Genomic DNA, 21,773 nt, shown 5'->3' with positions numbered 1-21,773 from the left:
CAAAAATTTTGAAAATTTTATGGTAGAAAGGTATTTGAGTCTAGTTTCAAAGACATCAATCGTATCTTAATTCGAAATTCTGTAGCTCAAGATATAAATAATTTAGTAACAGTGACTCAAGTAGACAGCTTTGAAGGAACATATAAGTAAATAGTGAAAACATATATGAATAAGTAACTAGCACGAGTTACATTAAAAATGGATCACATGGCCAAGGCCAATTTGGGCCGAGTGGGCCACATGGGCGTGTGAGCCCATTTTTTTAAAAAGTTATCTAAGGTTACACGGGTCGCCCAAGTCGACTGTGGACCTACTGTAGGGTCGGTAAGCTTTACTTAGACCCCTATATGTGTGATATGTTAGTCTGATTTCTATACCGAGCATGACTTATGATATCTGAATGTATGTACTATTAATTACATAATGGCATGACATATTTTGTATCTTGCATTGCATCGGGGTGGTTGATAATATTTGGAGGAAGTGTCTGAAAGGCTATTAAGCCTATTATCTGGCAACTTAGCTGCAACCTTCTGATTATGTGCCGTATTTTGGTACACCACGGTGTGTAAGGATGGGTGGGTTGATTTAATCCCCACATGGTGTGTAAGGTTGGACGAAGATGGTGTGTAGAGGCTGGTGGGTAGGATTCTGATTTACTGTACCTGCATTCTGTCTCTGATATGGGACAAGGCCCTAATGCATTTCTGAGACTGTATCTGAATGGGCTAAGGCCCAAACTGATTCTGTGATGGGCACAGGCCCCAGACTGTATCTAACTGAATTCTGTTGATTATCTGTATGCATGTTTTCTATGGGGATAACACACTGAGTTTGCGAAAACTCACCCTTTCTCTGTTTAATCTATACAGGTAATCCCCAGACTTGACGGGTCAGTGCAGTGGAGGAATCGACGGTGGCCACACGTAAATTTTAGACTGTTTTCCGTTAATGCCTAGAATTTATTACTTATTTGGGATTTTTGATGCATCTTCTGGACTATGGACTCGCTGGCTTTAAATTTGGGACTTTATACTATTTTTATGGATTTTTTATTAAATTGAAACTCCACAAAACGTGGTTTTTCTCTAAAAACTAAGGTTTTTCGTAAATAGAAATGATTTTCCCTAAATTAATTGGTTACAAAAGCTTCCGCTAAGAGCCAAGTTTTAAAGCAAATCAACTAGTTTTTTTTCTGAATTAAATAAAAGCTAACTTACTGTAACAGTTTTTTAAACTCGACAATCTTGTCTTCAAATTCCTTTCCATGTGACATCGCCAGATTCAGTCATAACGTCTAGGCCAAATTTGGGGTGTTACAATTTCCCTCGCCACTCACACATTTGGTTTTGTTTGTGTATATTAGATTAGATTCAATATGCCTCGTAGAAGTGTTAATGTGAGTGCGAATGTATTCGTATGTTCTGAGTGCATTAGCTAGTAAATTGGGAATTCTAGTAGAAGTGCTTGTTGAGAGTTTCATTCGGGCCAAACTAGACAGCAGAGCACTATAGTGGTTGCTTCGAGATATTCATCAGAGTAGCGCAACGGAAGCGTGATGTAGGCTTAGGTTCTATGCCTTCTTAAATTTTGAGTGACTTAGCTAATAAGTGAAAATTTTGAATAGAGACAGTTAAATTAGGAACAATGGTTACGAGTTCTTTAAACAAGAGTGTTGTAGTGAATAGACGAAATTGTTAGCAAAGTCATCGTCGAATAGTCCGTGGTAGTTAATAGAATCTTTAAGAAAAGCAGGAGGATGTTAAGGAGAATAGGAATCAGAGTGCGCAACGTAAGCGTGATGGTTGGTTTAGAAGTAGAACTAGCATTTTTTGTAATTAAACAAGTGACGTGTCAATAGATAAATAACATATCTAAGGTAAAGTTGTTTAACTTATTCATTTTAAAGCATGACACTTAGTTCATACTATGAAATTTGCATGCTTTTAGGTTTAGAAAACCATTACTTTAAATGTTTTTCGCTGCTTTACAAAATACTAAAAAGCTTTTGATAAGTCATTTCGTAAAACCTTAACTTGTTTTCCAAAATCCTCACATTAATAATATTGTTATCAAATTGTTAAGTAAAGTCAATTTAAATTTATGAATGTTCTTCCTAAAAACAAAAGAGTGTTTTCCATATAAATCAACACTTCAAAAAGAATGCCTTTACAAAATCACCTCGGTGAACAAATGTAGGCTTCCGACTTAGCTGAAACTCCTAGGTCGGGTCATGGGTGTTACAAATCCACATGACAATACCTACCTTAGGACCTACAAATTGTCATGTCATCACAAAAGACCATAGATAAAGGTCGTAGGTCTTCTTTAGGGACCTTCTCTCACTCAATCCTTTAGAAAACATGCAAGATTTTTATTTCCAGTTTCAAACATGAATGATTAAAATGTCAGGACAAATATATGTGGCATTCTTTTCCCTAAACTATATGACATGCTTATAATACATTTCTATGAATATACTTTCGAGTCAATTTAAAAATTCATCATGCTATAACATAAAAAGTATAAATTAAATTGACTTTAATTAGCCAAAGTTTCCATGATTCCATCCTAGAAAAAAAAACAAATTTACATTTATTATCCAAAAGCATACTTTTGGTCTTCATGGTGAAATTCAAATATCCCGATTTTTGGTTTCCCAAAACCCAAAACTTTGAAAATGTCACTGAAGGGATTTATCGCTAAACTGTCATCACCATTGGCGCCTTCGTCAATAACCCCACTGTCGGTTGTCCAACCACTGTCAACCACCTGTCGATCACCGCTAGTCGGCCCGCTGTCAACTTTCGTTGGTCGGTTCACTGTCGATCTTTTGTCGATTGATTGAGTCGGGTTTGCGTCAGTTCAATCAATTTTGGATGTATCTCGATTTTCTTGAATTCTTCAAAAAATTAGGTTACAAAAATCTTAAGTCCATTTCCGACTCACATAGATTATTCTAAAAATTAAAATAAAACCTATGTTGAGATGATAGTCCATGATCTAATTACATATCCCAAAATTTAATAAAACTTAAAATTACACCCAATTTAATTTTTAAGAAGCACAACTTTGGAAAATTTATTTTATCATATATAAAAATAACTAAAATATATTCAGTCACGTACATAACCCAAAACATGCATATAATTAAAAGAATGTCACATCTTATCTAACCAAACATGAAAATGGGAGAAAATCTAATGTTTGCTTATATCATAAACAAAGCACAATCTTACTCTAGTACCAATTGTTGGAAAAATCCTATTAAGAAAATGGATTTTAGTTACAACGGAAGTTTAAAAATTTTGAAAACCGAGTCAATTTATGATATTTATAGCAATAAACTTTTTTTTGAAAAGTATCTATGTTTTGTACAATATGAATTTGAAGCGTTCTCGACTTTCAACTGAATGTCCTTCTTGGCTATCCTCCTAACCTGAATTGCGTCAAATGTGGTCTCGAATAACAATAACCAAACATAAAACCAAAAATGATTTATTACTTTTAGTAGGAAAGTAATTCTCTCAATAGAAACTAGTAGAAATTATTATTCCTAAAAAGTATAAATTCTCACTACTTTCAGACAGAATAATAATATATGAAATTATGTTTTAAAACTTTTGTAAATAGCTCTACTAGTTCCATCTATTTATAGGGGGAGATAGGAGAATCCTAATTGAATAAGTATAACACAAAAACAATATTTATTTAATAGAAAAACATTCTCCTATTCTAACTAGAAGGGGGGAGCAACACACCCTAATTAAAAACACTAGGATTGCCACCCCACACATGTAAAATGAGGGGAATTGGGGCTCTCATGTATTGGGTTCAATTATATGTGCTTCTTAAAATTTTGACCAAACACTTCAGAATTTAATCTAACCTAATATTTGATTTCTATTCTCAAAATAAATATTAATTAATTAATTTAATTAACTAAATAAATTTCTCAATTAAATAAATTTCTCAATCAAATTTTAATTCTGTTAAAGTCATTACGACTTTACCATAAAAGAAGCTATAAGAAAATATATTTAATGGATTCATAATGGTTAATTAATTTAATTCCATTTTCGAACCTCAATTATTTAATTATAATTAATTAAAAAATAATTTAATCTAGCCTTAAATTAATTCACAAGTCATTTATATAATCAATCAGATAACGCATTCGTTTGTGAATGCGACTTATTTCTCTAACTTTATTATTTCCATTCATTTATGTTCATTTGGTTATACATGCAATTTATTTCTAGGTTCAACAAGGTAGTAGAGGGACCAATTGGACATATAATTAGGACTCAAATAATTTATAATTAAGTTCCAGTTTTTTGCTTATTAATTATAAACTTATTTAGTCACGAAGTCATTCCCCTATAGTATTGTGACTGAGCTCTCCCTAGTTACATACCATTCCGTAAGCTACTAAATAAGTGTTCATCCAATGATCTATCATAAATGTGTTACCCTTATAGGATATCTTTAATCTCTTTGGGATAAATCTGTTCTCCCAATATGATCTAATTCTAACTCATGGTAACCATTACATCTACCTTTATGAAAAGTCAATTACTATCAACAAGTAATTAATTCATTTATCACAAAGACAAATGACTTGTGACCACATTTGCTTTTATCTATCATGTAATACCGATGAAAGGATATTATTTACCCAATAGTTAGGTTATGAATTCCACTATTGTGAATGATGCCACATACTGCAGAAGTTGTATACCCAATACACCAGCTTTTGGTTTCTTATCTATTTGAACTAAGGCTTTTACTTACGTCAAAGTATATGAGTCACACATACATCATCAATCATCCACTCAAGATTAATGTATGTCACACTATGAACATCACAAACGAATAAATTCATAAACAGATCTAGGATATATTCTACTTGGATATTGTTCAATGTACTATCAGTCCAATCAATCACATCTATGTCTCTATCTTTTAGGAGTCATTTGCTCTAATGCTGAAGATAAAACATCTCCCCAATTTGACTTAATAGACGACATATTAGTCTTTCAATCAGTTTACTTATTTTTTTATTAAACTAAGGACATGTTTAGATTCATCTACTAATACAAGTTGTCTTTTCGTATTACGATTCAACCATGTAATACCGTTTAGTATTAGTTAAACATTAGATAACTAGTGAGCCAACATTTGCTTCCATTTTGTTTTGCGTGCAAAAAATTGAGGATAATATACAAAAGGTATTAATGAAATTAATGGATTTTTATTAAACTAATTTATTCAAAAATACAAATATACTTCAATTAGGGCACTAAATCTAATAGTCTCTCACTTGCTTTAACGAAGTAGATAAGTTATATTTTGCATTCACATGTTCTCTACATATTTCTCAAAACTCCTAGATATTAGAGTCTTAATAAAAGGATTTGGGGAAAATGGAAATGGGGGATTTTAGATGCGGCCTAATAACTCTTACAAACATGAGGTTGATATTGGTTCTGTTGAAATCTTTTTTCATTTTGATTTTAAAAATAGAGTAAAATTAGAAAGGTTAAAACAAAATTCAGGTCATTTTTTATTTGCCTTGGAAATTTAAGAATTAGGGTTTAAGGCTTAAATGATTTTTTTTATTTAAGTAAAAATAAATAATGAAGAGGAAAAGCAAAAAAGAAAAAACTTGTTTAAGTAAAAATAAATAAATAAAAAGGAAAGGGGAAATTAAAATTATTTTTTATTTAAGCAAAATAAATATAAATAAATAAATCAAGAAAAAAAATAGTGAATAAACATGTTTTTTTAATTTAATTTCTTTAACATTTGGGGTTTTTATTTTTTAATTTAAAAAATTAAAGTTATATTTAATCTTGGGTCCCTGGTTGAATTTAAAAATAAAAAAAATTACAAAAAATGATACGTATCACATTTTAATTGGGCCATGTGTCTTGCCAAGTCAGAAACCACATTAGTAAACGGTATTAAGTTCAAGTACCAAAATTGTGTTTTTGAAAGTTCAAATTCCACATTAGAAGATTTGCCAAAATTCAGGTACCAAATATGTTCTTATTTAGAGCGCATTTAATTCACTAAATATAATATTGTTCTAATAACAGTATTATTGAAAAGTAAGATTATTTGGGTTAGATTATCATTTTTTTATTTAGTTAGGTAGAATATAATATTTGATTGGTTGGTTAACGGGATGTAAGATTATTTAAAATAATTTTTTATTAAAATGTCCTCAATAAATAATAATTTATTAAAATATATTAAGAGTGAAAGTTAACTATGAATTATACAAAAAAATTAAGAAAATAATAATAATTAAAATGTCAAATTTTCTCAACTAATAATAAGTTGTTATTATTACTACTAAAGTTATCATTATCATATGAGCATAGGTTGTAAGAAAATAAGCTTATATCTTAAATACGATAAATGTTAACTTTGCCTTATATTTTTTCATAGTTCATGTTAAAATCAAATTTCTATTTTATGATTAAAGCGGCAAATAATTTAACTTGGTAAAAAATTAAAAAAAGAAAAATCTTGACAATAAGTAAATTAATTACATTTGACAAATGAGAAAATGAGTTATCTTAGCTTAATAATAATACATATATTAATTAATGGGATAAACATTGAGAATAATTATATTGTATATATTAACTAAGGGGATAAACCTATGGTTTAAGTGTAAAGTGATAAGAATTGAAGGATAAAATTGATATAAAACTAACATTTCTTTAAAAATATTACTTTACCTAAGGAAGAGGTGATATGGATTAGATTACCCTATATATTTTGAAATCTTGATATTATTAGAAATGTAAAATCAATTACTCAAAGTAAACTTCAACATCCAAATGGGAGAATGCCATTTAGGAATCTTATATTACTTGTGAGAATGTGAGATCTTTGAACCAAACGGTTTCTCGAAACTATTTTTTTGAAAATAAAAATTAGTTGTCGACTTTAAAAAAAACAAAAATTGGAGTCGCCATCGATCCTTGATTGAGGTGTGACCGGCTCACCTTAAAAACAATTTTGGTCTACGAAATTTGAAAAAATAGGTTCGGGAGTCAATTACGCACGAGGAAGGGTTAGCACCCTCGTAACGCCCAAAATCGGTACCAAATTGATTATTTAATGTCTTGATGTCGAAAACTTGAAAGGATTTAAAGAAAAAAAACCCAAATGATAAAATTTAAAAGAATATTCAATTATTTAAGTCAACGAAGAAATTGAAACTCAATACGTTAGAGTACAATTTCTCAAAATCCCTAAACTTTTGAATATTGCTTTTATTTTATATATATATATATAAAATTTTCATCTCCAGAAAGCAATATGTCATGCCCAATACATTAGGACACAACAGGTTGAATTCCCGAAAATGATTTTTATACTTATGCATTTTGAATAAAGAATATTCTCGGTTATTTAGGATTAATAAAGAAAATCGGAATCCAATACGTTAGGGCTTAATTTTCTCGAAAATCCCGAATATCGAATATTGCATTATTTTTTAGAAATTCTTATTTCGAAATGACAAAACGTCATGTCCAATAAGTTAGGACCCGACATTTTTGGATTCCCGAGAATAAGCTTTTATTTTGAAATCTATGTGATTTTATTGAAAAATAAATACTTGGCTCTCTAAATTCATCGAAAAACAATCGAAATCCAGTAAGTTAGGACACAATTTTTCTCGAGAATCACAAATGCCAAATATTTTGAAAATTTATAAAATACGATGATTTTAATGCTTTGACGAAGCCAAAGTATATATTTTTTAAAAGGTATGTCAAAAAAGTTAATGTACAATATGAAACAAATACTTTAATTTAAATTATACATGTATATGTATTTACAAAATATGTATATATATATAAGTATGATATATAAGTGAATTTTGCAAATATGTGAATGGATATGAAATATAAAATACGCGTACGTATTATAAAATGTTGATGCATATATATGAATACAAAAGTCATGAAAATAAAACAATAATATATATATATATATATATATATAATAGATGCATGCATTTACAATATATATATAAGTATAATATATTAGTAAATTATGAAAATATGGATATATACGTATATATAAAAAAATGTGGAAAATATATTTATAATAGTTTTGAATAGTGTAAGAATATATATATGCATATTATAAAGAATGTATAAATTTATATATAGATTATAAAATATGGAAAATGTATAGATATTATAAAATATAAATGTATATGCATATATAAATATATAAAAACTATGAAAATAAAATAATAAAATAATAATAAAATATGTATATGTATATATATATACATATTATAAAAAATGTATAAACATATATATAGATTATATAATATGGAAAATGTATAAATATTATAAAATATAAATGTATATACATATATATAAAAACTATGAAAATAAAATAATAATATGATAATAATAAAATATGTATATGTATTTAAAAACATTTAAAATATATACATATATATTATAAAATACATATGCGTGTATATACGTAAGTATAATAATAATAATAATAATAAATAATAATAATAATAATGATAATAATAGTGTAAAAATGACAGAAGGACTAATTTAAAACGTAAAACAATAATTTGGGGCAAGTCCGCAATTAAATAAAAAACAGAAATAGGACCAAAATGAATGCGCAGATAATAAAATGGGACCAAAAAGAAAAATATTCTTGCCCTTCAAAACACAGCATTTTGCGCAAGACTTAAATGAAATCAAAGCGAACTTTTTGGGAAAAATTAAAAAATAAAAAAAAACTTGATTACAAAGTGATAGAAAATCGGAAGGGCTAAAAGTGAAATTAGCCCCTCCATTAGGAAACGCGCGGATCTTGAACCAGGTCGGGTCGACGCGCGGATCCTCCGTCTCCAAACGGCGCCGTTTTGCTTTAATATTAAAATCAAAATTTTCCTTCAAAAAATGTTTATGTTTCATTTCCTTCTTTTTAAAAAAAAATAAAGAGAGGGGGAAAAAATAGGGGTTCTCTGCTAGGGTTTCGACCCTAGCACCCCAACACCGCCGCCGTCAAAGCTATGCCACCGACTCCGATTCAGGTAAGTTTTATCCTTTTCTTTTCGCTTATTTGTTTTAAGAAACGAGGAAGAACATAAGAATAGTAAAAAAACCGGAAGAAAAAAAATAAAACAAAATAATCACCTTCCAAATTGTTTTTTGGTACCTTTTTTTTATTTCAATATTCTTTTGTTTTTAAAAATCATTCGTCCCCCCTTTTACAAGAATCGATTCGCTCCTTTATACCCGAATCTCTACAGCCCTCCAAAAAAACTAAATTTTTACAATTTTTCTATATTTCTTTTTGTTTGCTGTCTATCCGGTCTTGCTAGTGTCGTTCGTGGTTTATTGCAAGTGTGGGCGTTGGAGAACGTGGGTTGTGCGAGGGCAATGTGTTGCAATGTTCGTGCAGCGAGGGCGACGCTCGTGGGAAGCTGGAGGCGCCAGTTTGCTGCTAGGGTTTTTTGATTCTATTTCTGTTCAATATTTGGGCTAGTGGGTTGGGCTTTGTAATGGGCTGTTGGTTTTTTAGCCAGGCCAAAATTGGCCTATTACAGCTGCCCCTCTTTGCTCGTTATCGTGTAACGAGAACAGAGCAAAGACTTTAGAAATAACCAATTTTGCCTGGCGATGCTAGACTTCGAGGCTCTTCTCCTTCAAGTGGCTTCATTCCATCCTACTGCATCTTCAGAGGTATAGGAACTGAGGCTTCAATCCACTCCACTGCAACATCAGGGAGATAGGAATTGTGTTTTGTAGCTTCTCAAAGGAATAAAATTTGTTATCTCTAGTCTACTCCACTGCAACTTCAGGGAGATAAGACTGGATGCGATCTGCTCTAATGCAACTTCAAAGAGATAAGATCTGTAATTTTTAATCCACTCCACTGCAACCTCAGGGAGATAGGACTGGATGCGATCTACTCTTCTGCAACTTCAGAGAGATAAGATCTGATTTTAATCCGCTTCACTGCAACTTCAGGGAGATAGGATTGATTTCTTCTATCTGCTCCACTGCAACTTCAGGGAGATAAGACTGGATGCGATCTGCTCTTCTGCAACTTCAAAGAGATAAGATCTGATTTTAATCCGCTCCACTGCAACTTTAGGGAGATAGGATTGATTTCTTCTGTCTGCTCCACTGCAACTTCAGGGAGATAAGATTGGATGCGATCTGCTCTATTGCAACTTCAGAGAGATAAGATCTGATTTTAATCCGCTCCACTGCAACTTCAGAGAGATAAGACTGGATGCGATCTGCTCTTCTGCAACTTCAGAGAGATAAGATCTGATTTTAATCCGCTCCACTGCAACTTCAGGGAGATAGGATTGATTTCACCGGTTTGTTCTCTGGGGAACATGACCTGTATAATTCAATTTATGAACCTAATTATGCCTAATGATTAGGATGTCCTGATCAAAATGAATCAAATGCTCCTAACTAGATGTGTATGAATGACATTTTGAATGAATGCATAATGTCATTTTTTCGAGAATGATTCCTCTTTATCACTTAGGTTGTCATTACTCAAAATTTATTAAGGCTTTACTACAACGTCCTCTTGCTCGACTAGCATCTCCAAAGAAACACTTGATCAGATTGCCCCCTACTGTGAACTTCAAAGTTCAATCCACTGGGACACAAAATTTGTATCATCTTTCTCCGGTTGTGACCCAAGGGTAGAAAAATCTGGCTATTTCTCAATCCTCTCATATCATAAATCAAGGATAAAGAATGTGAAGCTCTTTGGTCTTTTACCCCATTTCCAGGGTGTCATACCAAATGCTTATGCACAAATGAAGAATTTTCTTCTCCAAGGAAACCTCTTCCTATTACTTGATGAACATCGCTTGCCTTTTTATCGAAGCCTTATCACCAACACGACATCTCGTCATTTTGTTCAGTCAATGTTTTTTACAACAAAATATGAAGGGATAGTCTTAATTTAGACTTTTCCTTCTTAGATATTTCAACTTTTAAACCTAGTGCATTCTTAACAATAGCCCTATTTTAGGTTACTGTATTATTTAGAAACTTCTAAAGTAATATGAAAAACTTCTCTTCTGAAAGTTTTATTAGTCTTTTAATCATTATTCTAATGCAACACGCTTGCCAAAAGAACAAAACAATGAATAAAATAGAATTGATTTGAAAGCATAGCTTGAAATAAATATATTATCAAGAATATTGAGAATAAAAGAGGAATTGACTCATATCTTGAAAAAGAATGAAGTATTCCAAGAATAAGCAATTCAATATAAATAGTATGAAGACTAGGTGCCCCAGATATCACAGTTTGAACTTCTCTGTACAAACTTTCTAAAGACCATTCTGAGTTTGACATATGCTTAGGAGATCTACAATACTCTGTCGATGCTCCAAGATGTCGCATACCCTTTCCTGTTGATTTATGCATAGCAAGATCACCGCATGCCTCATTTTGATCAACATTTGAATAACTCTGATCACCTCATGGCCTATTCTAGTCAAAATTTGAGCTGCCTTTTTCAGGTTTTCAACTCAAGTCCCATTTGGTCTAAGGTGCCCTTTGCAGGTTTTCGCCTTATCCTCTCCATTTTTTACTTTTTCATTTTTCATTTTCAACATTTTTGACTACTCAAAATGCCCTTTGCGGGTTTTCACCTTGGTCGTTTCTCCTTCTTTAAGCAAAATATTTCTTGACTGAGTCTGAGTTTATAGGATTTGGCAGGTTTTGTCATCCATCTCACTCAAAATCAAAGCTCCTTTGGAAAAGGCCTTCTCTACAACATAAGATTCTTCCCAATTTGGCATTCATTTCCCTCTAATATATATTTTTTGTAGAGTGAGGATCTTCTTCAGCATTAGGTCACCATCTTGGAATTCTCTAGGACAAACCTTTTATTATAGGCTCGCATCATTCATTTCTGGTACATCTGACCATGATGAATAGTTTCTAGCCTTTTTCTTTCTATCAAGTTCAACTGACCACATCGCGATTGGATCTATTATGTTTCATCCAACTTGCTCAGCCAATACCCGGAGAGAAAGAATTACGACTTCAATTGAAAAAACTATGATAAACTAAAGAGAGAGGCATTGCCCCGGTAGAGTTTTCGCTTCACCATTCATGATATTCATCTTGAACATACTGTAAATTTCTGATATCGTGCTGTTGTTCAGATTGCAATAACAGCGCTTAAACCGGGTATATCCTGGTATGATCATGCGAAGACGTCTTTGAATTCTTAAAGTAACTCAACAATGTCTTGCTTTGTTTCTTCGGTTATGCCTGTTCCCTCAAGGTCACAATCTTCATTGTCTCTTCATGAGGTAAATTTGGTCCTCTTCTTGCTCTACCATCCTCAACAAGTCAGGAGATAAGCTACAATTTATGTCATTTTCAAATTCATGGAATCCCTTTAAACACATGCCTCCCTCAAAAGGAAATTCTGAGTCTGTAGCAGTATCACTCATGTCATTGATATTTGGGGACCCATAATAAATACCAAAAAATATACAAAAGAATGTCTAAATTTATGAATAACTATTTGTATAATATGATTATGAATGAATGAATTATGTGGAAGAAAATCCAAAAGAATGAAAGAATAACTATTCAAACAGACCGAAAGAATATTGATTCAAAAATTATCACAAGGATGCATTTCATTAAAATAACGACATTCAGACATGAGCCTATTTCACAAAGGAATTCTTATTGCCTCTAGGCTAAAAGCAACAAGTGTGTTTTGAACATTGCTCTAAATAAGCCCTAAATACTACAAATATTTCTTCTACAGTTTGATTGCTTAAAACACTCCCAGGTTTATAAAGGTGGATATCTAATAAGGTCCCTTTTAAATTGTGTCTCTATATATGGCATTGATGTGAAAAATTTCCCACCACTTCTTCATATATTGCATTCACTCCATTATCAATCATGATTGGGTAACGGGTTTCCTACACTAGATGAGTCATCAAACTTGACAACACCCATGTTGATGAGTCTTTCAACTAGCTTTTTGAAAGTAGTGCAATTCTCTATTAAATTCCCTGTAATTCCCGCATGATAATCGCATTGTGCACTTGCGTCATACCATTTGGGGTACGGAGGCTATGGAGGCTTCACACAAAAAGGAGAAACAACATGCGCATCGAATATGCTTGGATACAACTTCTTATACGACATTGGAATTGACGTGAACTAGAGCTTTTCAGTACCTTACTTCACACCTGATTCTTGTATTGATGAACCCTACTGATTAGCAACCACCTTTCTTGGTTGATTCACTGCAATCGATTTGCTGTACGTATTCACGCTGTTCACCTGATTTTCTTTTTCTTTTGAGGCTTACCTTCTGTTATTTCCTCCAGCATCAATCTTTACACTCCTTATGGCGCTTTCAATCATTTCACCATTCATGACTATGTCGGAAAAGTTTTTTGTGCCACTTCCTAACATATATGTGATGAACGGGGCTTTCAACGTATTTATAAAGAGCATTGTCATTCTCTTTCCAAGAGCGGTGGCTAAACTTGGACGACGACCTCCCTCCACCTCTGTGCATACTGCCTAAAACCTTCATTCGACTTCTTTTTCATGTTTTGTAGGGTAATTCTATCAAGAACCATTTCTGCTACATGACTGTACTGCTTCATAAAAGTCTGTGCCAAATTTCTCCAAGAATTAATCATGGTACGGCTCAATTGATTGTACCATTTAGATGCTGCCCCTGCGAGGTAATCTTGGAAGCAATGTATTAATAGTTGATCATTATTGACATACCTAGTCATTCGCCTACAAAACATGGTGATGTGGGCTTCAGGGCAACTGGTCCCATTATACTTCTCAAATTTTGGCATTTTGAACTTGTGAGATCTTGGACCAAACTCAGATCCTTAGCATCAATCCCGCGATAACTCTCAGTGCTTTCCACAGCCTTGAATTTCTCTTCAATCCACCTCCACCTTTCCTCTAATTACTTTGGGAATTCTTCTTTAACTTTTTCTTTTTCAACCACCTCATCGAAATCGAGGATAATAGGATTGACATGATTATTCTCAAGGCTAGAGCCTGATCCAGCTTGGCAATTCATTGACCTTGAAGCATCAGCCTGAAACTGCTGAGGCCTAATGCTGACAGAAGATTTGCATGGGTATACTTCAGCTTGGGCTTGCACACGTGGAGGAGTAAAGCCTGGAGGATAAAGAGGTCCATCATCGCCTCCCCCTTCAACATTAGCCATAGGGTCTTTTCTCTTTTCTTTTCCACCGATCAACAGTTGAGTTAATTGGGTCATCATGTTCTCTTGAGATTCTGTCATTTTATCCGTCATATTCTGCTAAATCTTCTCAAGTTGCTCTTTCATTTGTTGCTGAAGTTGATCCTGCATTTCTTTTTGGAACTGTTCGAGCCTTTTCAATCTTCGGTCTATGCCTCTTGACTTTGCTCGTGTACCATAAAGGTGTTTGGTTGATTGGTTGGTTTCTAGGTAAAATGAAGAATGATTTTAGTCCAATAGGCTCTTTTAGTGGACTTTAATGCATATGATGTCATGTAATGCGAATGCATGAAATGAATGCATAAAGAGATGTTGATTCTGATTCAATTTTATTTGGAAAACTTTACTAGAAGACAAATTTCTTTACATAAAGCGGATATATATATACGGTTTTTCCCTCATACTCCAAGAAAATACATCTTCTCCTTCTTCATCCGGATGCTAAGATAAACCTCGCGAATTTCCAATGGATATCACTACTAGCTCCTTTTGCTTGACTCCGGTCGCAATCCATTGTTTGCCTATCCTTGTAATGCTCATTATCTTCCTTAAGGAAGTTGGAATGTTGAAAGCTCTTAGACAATCATCTTGAATCCTTGGGCCACGAAGTAAAGTTACGAACCCTTCCATCGCTCTTCTTGTGTTTCTCGGAATATATTCAAGTAGCCGTATTATTTTCCATTTATCAAGAAATTCGTATTCCATGACAAGCTTTCTAAGTTAGTAATCGAATGTGAATCAACACATCTTTTCTATAATGAAATGTCATGCAGTCAAAGTGTCATGCAATCAAAACAAAACACAACAAGTTAGTATCAGGTATAAACATTAAATCCACTACAATAAAGAAATAATAAAAACTCCTAATTAGGTATCTACTAAGGTTAAGAGTGATTCTACTTAGGGTGAGTTCCTAAGGTTCACTATATGAAGTTTGACTTCTAGAGCAAAGGTACCCGAACCAGCAGATTCCTCGATCCTCACCCATTATAGGCTCGTACAGACCGAGTTCAGTTCAGGGGGATACATTTTCCTATGGCTACACGGAGATGAAAATCTCACTAAGACATAGGTATGGATGTATCCCGAAAGCAATCCACTATCCTACACAGAGGTGAAAACCTCACGAAGGACTAGCTTCTCACTCCCACTTAAAAGGGTAAAACTGACCAACCAATGCAATGCAAAATATAGCTACAAATTAACCGACTCGAACTAATCAGGCAAACATATCATAATGAAAACCAATGAATACGAAGGGAAATCATTATTTTAAAACAAAATTTAATTTTTCGACCACAAGACAAAAATTAATCAATTTATGGCTCGACTCTCCAACAAGTCCCCAGTGGAGTTGTCAAGCTGTCAAAACAATTTTTTTAAAAACAAAAATTAGTTGTCGACTTTAAAAAAAATAAAAATTGGAGTCGCCACCGATCCTTGATTGAGGTGTGACCGGCTCACCTTAAAAACAATTTTGGTCTACGAAATTTGAGAAAATAGGTTTGGAAGTCAGTTACGCACGAGGAAGGGTTAGCACCCTCGTAACGCCCAAAATCGGTACCAAATTGATTATTTAATGTCTTGATGTCGAAAGCTTAAAAGGATTTAAAAAAAACCCAAATGATAAAATTTAAAAGAATATTCAATTATTTAAGTCAACAAAGAAATTGAAACTCAATACGTTAGAGTACAATTTCTCAAAATCCCTAAACTTTTGAATATTGCTTTTATTTTATATATATAAAAAAAATCTTCATCTCAAGAAAGCAATATGTCATGCCCAATACATTAGGACAGAACAGGTTGAATTCCCGAAAATGATTTTTATACTTATCCATTTTGAATAAAGAATGTTCTCAGGTTATTTAGGATTAATAAAGAAAATCGAAACCCAATACGTTAGGGCTCAATTTCCTCGAAAATCCTGAATATCAAATATTGCATTATTTTTTAGAAATTCTTATTTCGAGATGACAACGTCATGTCCAGTAAGTTAGGACCCGACATTTTTGGATTCCCGAGAATAAGCTTTTATTTTGAAATCTATGTGATTTTATTGAAAAATAAATACTTGGCTCTCTAAATTCATCGAAAAACAATCGAAATCCAGTAAGTTAGGACACAATTTTTCTCGAGAATCAAAAATGCCAAATATTTTGGAAATTTATAAAATATGATGATTTTAATGCTTTGACAAAACCAAAGTATATATTTTTTAAAAGGTACGTCAAAAAAGTCAATGTACAATATGAAACAAATACTTTAATTTAAATTATACATGTATATGTATTTACAAAATATGTATATATATATAAGTATGATATATAAGTGAATTTTGCAAATATGTGAATGGATATGAAATATAAAAGATGTGTACGTATTATAAAATGTTGATGCATATATATATGAATACAAAAGTCATGAAAATAAAACAATAATAAAATATATATAAAATATATGCATGCATTTACAATATATATATATAAAAGTATAATATATTAGTAAATTATGAAAATATGGATATATATGTATATATAAAAAATGTGGAAAATATATTTATAATAGTTTTGAATAGTGTAAGAAAATATGTATATACATATTATAAAGAATGTATAAACATATATATATAGATTATAAAATATGGAAAATATATAGATATTATAAAATATAAATGTATATACATATATAAATATATAAAAACTAAGAAAATAAAATAATAATAAAAGATGTATATGTATATATATTCATATTATAAAAAATGTATAAACATATATATAGATTATATAATATGGAAAATGTATAAATATTATAAAATATAAATGTATATACATATATATAAAAACTACGAAAATAAAATAATAATATGATAATAATAAAATATGTATATGTATTTAAAAACATTTAAAATATATACATATATATTATAAAATACATATGCGTGTATATACGTAAGTATAATAATAATGATAATAATAATGATAATAATAGTGTTAAAATGATAGAAGGACTAATTTAAAACTTAAAACAGTAATTTGGGGCAAGTCCGCAATTAAATAAAAAACAGAAATAGGTCCAAAATGAATGCGTAGATAATAAAAAGGGACCAAAAAGAAAAATATTTCTGCCCTTCAAAGCGCAGCATTTTGCGCAAGACTTAAATGAAATCAAAGCGAATTTTTTGGGCAAAATTAAAAAAAAAACTTGATTACAAAGTGATAGAAAATCAGAAGGGCTAAAAGTGAAATTAGCCCCTCCATTAGGAAACGCGCGGATCTTGGGACCGGGTGGGTCGACGCGCGGATCCTCCCTCTCCAAACGGCGCCATTTTGCTTTAATATTAAAATCAAAATTTTCCTTCAAAAAATGTTTCTGTTTCATTTCCTTCTTTTTTAAAAAAAAATAAACAAAGGGGAAAAAAAGGGGGTTCTCTTCTAGGGTTTCGACCCTAGCATCCCCACACCACCGCCGACTCCGATTCAGGTAAGTTTTCTCCTTTTCTTTTCGCTTATTTGTTTTAAGAAACAAGGAAGAACATAAAAAATAATAAAAAGAAACCGGAAGAAAAAAAATAAAACAAAATAATCACCTTCCAAATTGCTTTTTGGTACCTTTTTTTATTTCAGTATTCTTTTTTTTTAAAATCATCCGTCCCCCCTTTTACAAGAATCGATTCGCTCCTTTATAGCCGAATCTCTACAGCCCCCCCAAAAAACTATTTTTTTTACAATTTTTCTATATTTCTTTTTGTTTGCTGTCTATCCGGTCTTGCTAGTGTCGTTCGTGGTTTATTGCAGGTGTGGGCGTTGGAGAACGTAGGTTGTGCAAGGGCAATGTGTTGCAACGTTCATGCAGCGAGGGCGACGCTGTGGGAAGCTGGAGGCGCCAATTTCCTGCTAGGGTTTTTTGATTCTGTTTCTATTCAATATTTTGGGCTAGTGGGTTGGGCTTTGTAATGGGCTGTTGGTTTTTTAGCCAGGCCGAAATTGGCCTATTACACGGTCCCTTAGGATAAACTACACTAATGGCCATTAAACTATTAATAACTTTTCGTTTTGGTCACCGAATTATGAACAATTACAAAATGATCACTAAATTTATCAATTTGTAACATATGGGTCACTCATTCCTAAATTGCCATCAACTTGACAAAATGATATATGGCTGGTTTTATATGGGGTTAATACTTAATTTGGTCCCAGGACTATAGCTAAAATATCAATATGGTCCTTTTATAGTTTTTTAACAATAAATCCAAAAACATTCTTAAAATATAATATAAGTCTAAAAAAATATGAAATTTAAATTTATTTTCTAAAATTATAAATATTATAATTATGCAAAAAATTAAAACTTTTAATAATTTACAAAATTCTAGAAGAACCAAAAATCCCAAAAGAATATATAAAAAAAGAGATTATTTTTAAATAAAAATCATTATTTTTAAATTATAGAAATGCAAAAAAATATTAAATATCTAAAATTCTAAAAAAAATCCTTAAAATTTAGAAAACAATCTAATTTTAAAAAGTTGTAAAAAAATATTTGGAATAACTTAAGACTAAGCTAAAACTCAAATTAAATCATAAATAATCTTTGTTTTTAATTGGTTCTTAAGCAGTGTTGTTTGAAATTGTATATTTCAAGGATTAAGTTATATTTAGTTACCCCTAGGAGTTCATCTATGACATACGAGATCATTCCTCTAAAATGCCTAAATTAGTTGGTGCTCCAGAGTTGTTTAAGATGTGGTATAGAAGTTGATGGTGTGATAAATCTTCAAGAGTATGCAATTTTGTTCTAGCGGTTGGAATGGAGGCAATGATGATCTAATATTTGGTAAATAATAATGAGTCAAAAGATGGAAAAACCTTATTTATGATCCATCCTAACTACTTCAAGTCCTAGTATATTAAAAGACGTAATTGCTATTTCATTTCCTCAATTTCCTTGGAAAATGTTACGAATGTTTCTTGTGGTCATAGTGCATGATTGATTTTTGCTCTATTTTTAGATTCTTTTTATACTTTCTATAAATTTATAAATTTTTGCTTAATGCATGATTCAACATCTAATAGTCTATTTGGAATGTTTGAAGTAAACGAGAGTTTTTTTTTTTTTAATAGATGAAGTATGGATATTATTATATAAAAGTGTTTGGTTATCAAAAATTGTTATTTTATGTATGTTTAAGAGGAGATAAAATATAAATGTTATTTATAAATGTACAATTATATTCTTAAAATATGCACATATCATTTTTTTTCGTTATAATACAAGGTTATTATTATTTTTCTTTTTTATTGAATATTTTATATTTTTTTTTATTTTTATTAAAATAATATATTATAATATGTGATATGACAAAGTTGCTTGTTGATATTGTTTTTCTTTATTAAACCATTGAAATTATTAAATATTGATTTATAAATTTACAAATTTTTATTGATCAAAGTTCGCTACAAATTTCATGAAGCTACTTAGGGGTGAGCATTCGATCGAATCGAATCAAATCGAATAAAAAATTTTCGAGTTAATCGAGTTTTCGAATCTCATTTTATCATCCTAACTTTATTTTAAGTTTTCTCGAATCGATTCGAGTGAGATGGAATTCGAATCGAATCGAATCGAATATATTTGTTCGAGTTAAATTTTAAAAAATAATTTTGGGTCCTTGTAACCATTGTCACCCATCGTAATAAATTTTGTCCACCTTAATCAAATTTTTTATTAACTTTCATCACTTCATAATTTATTTATTATTTTTTTATATATTGGTTAGCTTCTTTGCTTGCTTAGTTGTTTTAATTATCTTCAGATTCTTGTCACTATGTATTTTAGAATTAAAAAATATATTAAATGTAAAAAATATGATTTTTTAATAAAAGTTATTTTAAAAATAAAATGTGAAATTGATACCAATATAAAATTTTAACACGAATATTTTATGGCATAATTAATAATTCAATTTTAATATAAATATTCAATATGACTAAACAATTCAATAATATAAATAATATAAAATGTGAAATTTAATTTAATAATATAAATAGTAGATATAAATAAAATTATTACTATTTATGTTTAGTGATTTTTTTTGAATAATTTTGATTTTTTATTTGAGAGTAAAGGGTGAGAAGTAAAAGTTTAGGGGAAAATAAAAAAAGTTTTGGGAATAAAAGTTTGAGGGAAAGCAAATAGGGGGAGTAAAATTTTGAAGGGAAAATATTTAAAAAAAAAATTGGGGGGGAGGGTTTGGGATAGATGAGAGCTGAGATGGGAAGGGAATAAAAGTTTTAGGGGAAAAGTGGGAGGGAGTAAAAATTTGGGGGGAAAATAAAAGGTTTTGAAGGTTTTTGGGAGTAAAATTTTGAGAAAAAATAAATGGGAGAGTAAAATTTTGGTGGGAAATGGATTTTGGGTAGATTGGGGGTTGGGAGGGGAGGGGAGTAAAAGTTTTGGGGGGAAAGTGGGAAGGAGTAAAAATTTTGAGGGAAAAGTAAAAAGGTTTGGGAGTTTGGGGTAAAAATGTAAAATATTATAGTTTGATATTCGACTTATTCGAATTATTCGAGTTATTCGAATTCGAAAACTCAACTCGATTCGAAGTCGAAATTCGAAAAAAAATTCGAGTTGATTCGAATAACTCGATTAACTCGAATAACTCGATTCGTTTAACTCGAAATTCGAATTTTTTTTCGATTTTTTCGAGTCGAATCGAGTTTTGCTCACCCCTAAAGCTACTAGTATAATTTCAAAGCAACTATCATGGCAATGACAATATCTTCATATCACATATTTGATATTAAAAGTAACATCCACACCCGATCCGATCGTCAAATCTAAATGCGTGATGTCACATTACATTATCGAAATAACTCAAACTAACTTACTTCTTTAATCATATCATTTAAAGCATAATTATCAACCATAACAAAACAATCTTCCATTTCATTCACAATCTTACATTCATAGAGTGCAATAATTTAATGTATCTAGTTACAGGATGACACTAAGTCAAATTAAGGGCACATTTGGTTCACTATAATGGAATAGAGGTGTAATGAAATAGAGCTGTAATAGTAATTCAGTTGTTTGGATGAATGGAATGGAATAGAACTGTAATGGTATTTTTGTGTTTGGTTGAATGGAATGATGTGGTAATAGCATAAGGAAAAAAACTAAAATGACTAGAATACCCTTAGTAGAGTTTTTTTTTAGGTAGATGATTATTGTAATTGTTATTAAATTTTAATAAGATTATTATTATAAAGAATAAATAACTTAATCATATTTTAACATAAATATTATTAAATATAATTTAATAAAAAAATATATAATTTAATAAAATTCTTAATATAATTATTTTTATATGAATTTACTAAAATCATAACATATAATAATATATAAATAATATATAATCTACTTTATTATTTTTAAACCGTAATACATA

The sequence above is a fragment of the Gossypium hirsutum genome, chromosome D11, assembly GCF_007990345.1.
Source record: "Gossypium hirsutum isolate 1008001.06 chromosome D11, Gossypium_hirsutum_v2.1, whole genome shotgun sequence".
In the NCBI taxonomy this organism is placed as follows: Eukaryota; Viridiplantae; Streptophyta; class Magnoliopsida; order Malvales; family Malvaceae; genus Gossypium; species Gossypium hirsutum.
Note: the sequence above shows the minus strand (reverse complement) of the source record.